Source organism: Lactuca serriola, chromosome 4, assembly GCF_051521515.1.
Source record: "Lactuca serriola cultivar US96UC23 chromosome 4, Lser_US96UC23_V15, whole genome shotgun sequence".
Taxonomy (NCBI): Eukaryota; Viridiplantae; Streptophyta; class Magnoliopsida; order Asterales; family Asteraceae; genus Lactuca; species Lactuca serriola.
This window is the reverse complement of record NC_136411.1, coordinates 298,549,785-298,558,060: the sequence shown is the minus strand read 5'-3', so window position 1 is coordinate 298,558,060 and position 8,276 is coordinate 298,549,785. Positions and strand designations below refer to the sequence as shown.

Sequence of the window (8,276 nt, the reverse complement as noted above, 5' to 3'; positions counted from 1 at the left end):
ATCTTCATGTATTTTTATAAATATTTTTTTTTATCAACAATGTTATAAAAATAGGATATTTTTCATTGTCATTTGGTGATTTATTTTGTTTAAAATAAATGGTGAAAAAAACATTTCCAAACACACCCAACAAGGGGTGTTTGACACTCATGCTAACTATCACTTTAATAATAATAAAAATATAATAATAATAATAATAATAATAATAATAATAACAATAAAAATAATAAGAGTAATAACAATAAGTTTTATATCATGGATAAAAAGGGGGGAGAGAGAGATACTTACTACTTTTGTAACAACCTTTGATTTTTAACTTAACAATCTCTTCTGTAAATACAAGTCTTACTTACCTATCTAGCTTTATTTATCTTTAATCAAGGAAAAAAATTAGCCATTTAGATTTTAAGCAATCAAATGGGTATATGAATATCAATAAAGACAAAATTCACTAAGAACACAAGCAAAACACAAAATACAAATATAACATTAATCAACAGTTTGTAATTTGTTTGTTCCCATCTTGCCTTAGGAAAAATGTTCAACTAACCACAACATAGGCAATATGAAAAACACAAGAGACAATCCAACATCTTAACAACCTTAAAAAAACATATAACAACCCATGTCCATGTCTTTGGTTTCCAACAACCAAATCAGTTGTACACCATGTACTTGGGTGTGGCACTAAACTTCTGATACCCCTTAATCACTTTATTTACCGCATCAAGAAAATCCTTCTTAGTCTCTGTCTTCCTTCTCGATCTAATTGCATACATTCCAGCCTAAGTACACACACTCCTTATATCAGGACCTAAATCACAAAACCAATCCCTCAACTTTAATTAATTAACTCAAATCACCCCCAAAAGTAAAAAACAAAACATACTCGTAGAATTCGGGCAAAGTCGAGCCAAAAGCTCAAACCGAATATCCCTTTCATAGTTCATAGTCTGTGTACCTACTTTCCATATCCGGAAGCCCAAACTCCACTTTCCTATCTAGTCTCCCAGGTCGTAAAAGTGTTGGATCCAATGTATCATGTCTGAAAGTATTCAACCAAATATGAGGAAAAACAAATGTACAGGGTGTAAACTGTAAATATCGACTATATACCTATTTGTAGCCATGAGAACTTTGATGTTACCACGAGCATCAAATCCATCGAGTTGATTCAAAATTTCAAGCATGGTACTTTGAACCTCATTGTCCCCACCTGTCCCATCATTAAATCTAGCACCACCAATTGCATCCATTTAATCAAAGAAAACAATGCAAGCCTTTTTAGATCTTGCCATCTATCAAATCAAAACATTTAATTAAAAAAGGGTGTGTTTGGTAACAAATTTGAAAAGTATAAGGACCATAAATGTAAACCTGAAATAATTCGCGAACCATGCGAGCACCTTCACCAACATACTTTTGAACAAGTTCACTTCCAATCACACGAATAAAACACGTATCAGTTCTATTAGCAACTGCTCTTGCCAAATGTGTTTTTCCAGTTCCAGGTGGGCCATAGCAGAGGACACCTTTTGGAGGGTCAATTCCAAGTTTTACAAATTTCTCGGGGTGAAGCATGGGTAGTTCAACAACCTACAATTCATAAATTATTAAAGTAAAGATTTTTGGTTTGTATTTAACATTTATAATGGGAATGTATACTATAAACAGTTATAAACATAACACACGTCTCTCATTTTCTCAATTTCTTCTTTGCTTCCACCAACATCATTGTATGTGACATCTGGCTTTTCTTCCACTGTCATCATTGTTACACTGGGGTTAATCTTGGGAGGTAAGGGAATCTGAATCTGGTTTTTGTTTCTGTCAACATTGTAAGAGAAAATAGAGATCAAAATCAAAATTTGAAAAAAAAATCAAGAAATTAATATGTAAACAGATGTTACAATAAGAAATCTGGTACTCACAAGTCTCAATGAGCTGGCATCCCTTTTCACTATCTTGATGGGGTTAGCAGTAGAAGTAGAAGTCTTTCCATTGGTAGTCAATGGAGTGCTCTGTTTTTTAATTTTCCCTTACTAACATCTGTTAATATATCTTTCTGTAAAAGACTAAACTACCCCTAATAACATGCTGAAAAATTTTAATAGTATAAACAAAAAACTAAACTACCCCTAATAACATGCTGAAAAAGTAATATGAACAACATGAAATCATGAACTACAATAAAAAGAAAATAGTGATTTATACTAATAACATGCTGAAAAAGTAATTTACTAAATAAATAAATAAATAAAAATACTTGGATGTTGAAAAAGTACAGTTTTTTTTGTAAAGGATTGGCCCCTGAACATGTATTTGCCATCTGATTGCTCCTGAATAGTTTTTTTGTCAAGATTAGCCCCTGCATAGTTTTTTTTGTCCCTATAAAGTTTCGGCCCATGTACAGTTTTTTTTTTCACTGTACAGTTTTGGCCACTGTACAGTTTTGTTTTTGCACAGTCTTTGTCCCTAAACATGCGTAATCATTGTTTTTTTAAATGGTAAATAATTATGTAGGTTGGAAACAAATTTTTAATGGATAAATCATGGATTCCTCTAGTAGATTATCAAATGCATATGATGAAGGTGTGAATGCTTTTCTAGAGTTTGCAAAAAGTTATAATCCAAAGTTAGATGTTATTCCATGCCCTTGTGTAAATTGCATCAATTTGTGTCACCACTCAATTGACAATGTCTGTTATCATTTGTTTACCCACGGCTTCGATGAGAATTATAGGATTTGGTCTTTCCATGGAGAAAAACAACCCAAGAGTGATTCTAGATGCCTAACAATTCCATTCCTCCTGATGCTATTTTTACAAAGGATATGCTACATGATGCCTTCAAATATGTAGACGAAGAACCTGATTCGTTGAAATCACTTCTTGAAGGATGTGATAAGACACTTTATGCAGGGTCAAAGTATAATGCACTTAATGGATTATTGAAATTCCAACATTTGAAGGGTCAGTTTGGATGGTCTGATGCTAGTTTTGATGCTTTGTTGTCTATCCTAAAAGATATCTTACCATCAAACAATACCATCCCTAGCTCGATATATAAGTACGAGAAGTTGCTAAAAGGAGTAGGTCTACAATATGAGAAGATTCATGCATGTGAAAATGATTGTGTTCTATTCTAGAAAGAACATAAAGATGTTTCTCAATGTCCAACTTGTGGCACTTCTCGTTAGAAGAAGAATACCAAAAACATACCTTCAAAAGTTTTGTGGTATTTTCAAATCCCTAGATTTAGAAGAATGTTTTCAATATCACAAATTGCACATGACTTAACTTGGCATGCACAAGGTCAGGTCAATTATCGGAAGCTTATTGATCCTCGCGATACCCCTTCTTGGAAGCTTGTTGATAACACGTGGAAAGAATTTGGACAAGAAAAACAAAATCTTAGATTAGCCTTGTCTGCTGATGGTATCAATCCTCACAAGTCATTAAGTTCCAAGCATAGTTTTTGGGCGGTTATCCTAATAACATATAATCTACCCCCTTATTTTTGTATGTCAAGAAAATTCATGATGTTGACTCTGTTGATATCCGGGCCAAACCAACCTAGTAACAATATTGATGTCTACTTGGCACCATTGATAAAAGATCTAAAGCTATTGTGGGAAACTTGCATTGAGACTTTTGATTCCTATAAGAAAGAATACTTCAATATAAGAGCAATATTACTTTGGACTATAACTGACTTTCCCGCATATGGTAATCTTTCGGGGTGTGTTACCAAAGTTTATTATGCTTGTCCAATATGCTCAAAGAACACATGTTCACAATGGTTTCCAAAGTCCAAAAAAGTATGCTTCCTTGAGTAAAGAAGATTCCTACCACTTGAACATCCTTTTCGTAAAAGAAAAAAAAAACATTTCAACAATCAACAGGCGCCTGATTTTATGCCACAACCATCATTAGGTGAAGATATTTATGACTATCTGGCGGGATCTGAGACTACATGGGGTAAGAAGATAAATTTAAAGTAGGTAGGATCAAAGAATATAAAGTTAAAGACGATAAAGTCAAAGAAGGGAGCATCAAAGAAGAAAACGCCAAAGAAGGAAAAGTCACAAAAGAAAAAAGAAAGTATCGACGAGAGATCTAAATTTTGACATAAAAAGTCGATTTTTTTTAACTTGAATATTGGAAGAAGTTTCATGTTTGCCATCCGTTAGATCTCATGCACAAAGAAAAAAATGTGACGTAGAGTCTTTATGGGACAGCGTTGAATTTGCCTCACAAGATGAAGGATGGATTAAAAGCATGACAAGATCTTGAAGCGTTCGGCATTAAGACTGAATTACGACCTCAACCAAAAGGAGATCGACATTAGCTTCCGCCTGCCAAGTACACATTGAATTCCATAAAGAAACATCCATTTTATCATAACTTGTCTAACATAAAAGTTCCTCATGGGTATTGCTCTAATTTCAAGAATCTCATGTCGGATGATGTTTCAAAGATGAATGGTTTGAAGTCTAATGATTTTCATATACTAATGCAACAACTTCTCCCTTTTGCAATCAAAGGGGTGTTAGATGTGAAGGTGCGGAGAACAATCCTAAGTCTGTGTCATTTTTTCAATGAGTTGTGTAGTAAAGTTGTTGATGTTAGTAAGCTAGGCAACTTGCAAAGTGACATCGTATTAACATTATGTTTGTTAGACAAGTACTTTACTCCTTCATTTTTCAATGTCATGACTCACTTGATGGTGCATTTAGTTAGAGAGGTGAGGTTGTGTGGCCCGATTCATTTTAGCTGGATGTATACATTTGAGAGATACATGAAAACACTTAACGGGTATGTAAGAAATCATCATCGACCCGAGGGTTGCATTGCAGAGTGTTATGTGGCGGAAGAGGCCTTAGAATTTTGTTCAGACTACTTAAACAACATGAAATTAATTGGTAATCCTCATGAACGTGTTGATGAAAGAATCTGCAGCGGCAAGCCTTTATCAAAGGCTAGAATCGATGTTGTAGATGCTCAGTTACTTGATCAAGCTAATCTTTATGTATTACGAAACACTACCGTTGTATAGCCGTATATAGAGTTAGAATTACATGAAACTGTATACTCTTATACCATTATCTATCATATAAAACATTCTTCTAATTTGTAATACACTTCAGGCAACATATGTTGGAATTGAAGGATCTCAACCCTCGTCACGCTCGCAAGAGTACATGATTGCCGAGCCAACATAGTCGGACATTTATTAGTTGGTTTAAGAAAGAGGTTTATTTTTAAAATAATATTGTTAGAATTAAAAAAATTTATTATTTTGTTTGAATTACATTAATTAGATATTCTTCTAATAGGTTGGAAAACGTTTGGCCAACAAGGAAGATATTTGTGATGATGTACGTTGGTTGGCCAAAGGGCCTAATTTTGCTATTAGTAAATATATTGGTTTTGCCATAAATGAGTATCATTTTCATACAAAATCTCGAGTTGAGTCTTCAACAACTCAATGCAGTGGAGTATCCTTAATTGCACGTACTATGCAAATTCCTAGTGCAAAAGACTCTAACCCTGTGTATGGTTCTGTTACTTACTTCGGTCGTATCAAGGAGATATGGGATCTCTATTATCGCATGTTTACTATTTATGTATTCATGTGTGATTGGGTTGATAGTCGTGGAGTAAAAAAGGATGATTTAGGATTCACGGTAGTTAACTTTGATAGGCTTGGTCAGAAGTCTGAACCATTCGTATTAGCTAGTTAACTCAAACAGTTTTTTTATGTTCAAGATCAAGAAGATGAGAATTTTCATGTTGTTTTATTCACACCACATAGGATGTACAAGTATGGATCAAATGGTGAAACTGATGATATGTTGGAATTTGATGCTACTTTTGATTTAACACAAGACTCGACTTTATTAGACCTTGATGATGATTATTTGTGTTGGACCCGGATAGCGAGGGCATATTAGTTTAAATATTTTTTTGCAGAAAAATAAAGTTTTTGGTATGTTTTTATTTCAGATTTTGAATGTGATTAATTTGTTTTTTCCAACTGCAACAAATAACAATATACTTAATTTTATTTGAATCTTATTGAAACAGGTTGTGTTTTTGTGACATGGAATCGGATTTAGCTTCTGATCACGATGAGGACTCCAAACAAATTGGTCCAACAACAAAGGCAAAATCTAATAAAGTGAAACTTGTAGTAACTTACAATAAAAAAAGGTGTCTCGTGTCACACCCCCGAACCAGACGGCGGAAACGTCCGAGGGCTCGCGTGACTTAAATTGAATATCATCACAATGAATATACATGAATCATAACATAAACATCACCATGCATCAATATATTACAACTGGAATTGTTCACATCAAGTACATTGTTTTAACATTACAAATCCATACATAAATTGTTTGATAGTTTTCATAAGCAAAACACCCTAACATACTTGGTACTTATTCTTTGGCTTACCTATTACCTGAGAATACAAGTTATTTTGAAAAACGGTCAACATATGGAATGTTGGTGAGTTCATAAGTATGTTGTGTTAAAATGATTTGTGTAGTTTGTAAAACCTAGAAAATCCGATATTTTCTGAAAAGACCATTGTTTATAAAAAAAAAAAAGTGTGAAGATCCGCCGTACAATATGCATGATGATTTCAAAACATGTATAATTGAAGAACTTAGTATTAAACATACAAGTGAAAGTGTTGAACTTCCCTGGAAAACCCGATGTTTTCCAAATACATAAAATACAGTGATTTCTCAAATTCTTATACCGCCACAATGAATGATTTTGATTACTCTTCCTTGATTACTCAGGTGGTGTTGGATTAATTAAGGTTTGTGATTTGTTATAATCATACATTAGTAATGACTAGTTACAGTTTACGAACGATCCTTAGAGGCGTTGCCCGTTATAACGCACTTAATCAAACCACCTTGATTACTCTCGATTATCAACCTGAATTGGTTTACATTGATTACTCATAAGCCTAGCAAATGAGGAAAAGAAGAGTACAATTCCTACTACTTCCATGAGTTTAATTTAGGCCGTCGGGGATGCGAAAGACTAGTTGGCCCATCTCGCATTTGATTACTTTGACCTTACTGGCAATACTATTGGATTACTAGGGCCCAAATGCACTAGAGAGCCATTGAAGGTCCCTTTATATGGAATTGGGTCATAGAAGGCCCAATAGCAAATAAGCATTATCCTTTGGGCCCAAAGATCATGTTAATGGACTTGCAAGGTCAAACAAGCATCATTTGAAAATTTCAAGCCCAAGTGTCGAATGTTTACTTGTCTTAGGTATCGCATATCTACTGGAGAGTTCGATTTAACGATTGTTGTTTTGTATCAACTCGAGACCGATCGATTTGTTTATAACGATATTTGGAGTTATACGTGTATTTGTCTTTCGATTTTTGTAAACCGTAGATTAGTATTTTTGACTCAATATTCTATAAATAACATAATTGGTTTAAAAATAGTGGTTTGACCTTTTCAGCCCCTTTCTTTTGTAAAATAACAAATTTAGTCCTTAATATAAAAGGAAAGTCATTTTAGGTCCTTAAAACATTTTCTTGACACTTTTGCATCATATATTTGTTGAAATGATATTTTTAACTCGAAACTTATTTTGTTAATAGTTTCAGCCCTTCCAGAATGCTATTTTCCGGTTAAAGCCCAACTTTTTTGCAATTTTTACACTTTTAGCCCAAAATCCAAAAAGTTTACATTTTTTATCCTTTTTGGAAATAAAAAGCATTTTCAATCCTTAAAATAGTTTTGTTACACTTTTTTTCCCCTTTTTTGAAGAAATTATCATTTCAGCCGCCTTCAAATGTCATTTTTCGCAATTTTGGGCTTATTGGGCCGAAAAGCCCAAAATTAGCCCATTTAGCTAAAGATTTACATTTCAAGTCCTTTGAAAATTTTAATGTTCATAAAAACATTTATTTTAATTGTTTTGACTCTTTAACCCTTAAGAAACCGTGATTTGGCACCCTTTAACCTAAATTTTGTATTTTTGACGATTTAAGCCCAAAAATGAGTTTAGTGGTGAATTATGTTTATCACAATCTTATAAGTTATTATTCTTGACTAGTTTAGTGTAAGATAACTTAGATCATGTTTAATTTATTTCTTATGTCAAAGATCTCGAGATTTCACCCCTTTTTGATTACATGTTCATCACAAAAACACATAAAATCATACATACATGCATAAAATCACACATAGCATACACATACACATAGATCTACACATTTTCTTGTATTC

The 8,276-nt window shown here is 33.3% G+C and overlaps 1 pseudogene; it reads right to left on the bottom strand.

The window, feature by feature from the left end:
• Positions 1-647: 647 nt before the first annotated feature.
• LOC145099454 (26S proteasome regulatory subunit 7-like) lies at positions 648-2,483 on the bottom strand (annotated as a pseudogene).
• Positions 2,484-8,276: the final 5,793 nt, after the last annotated feature.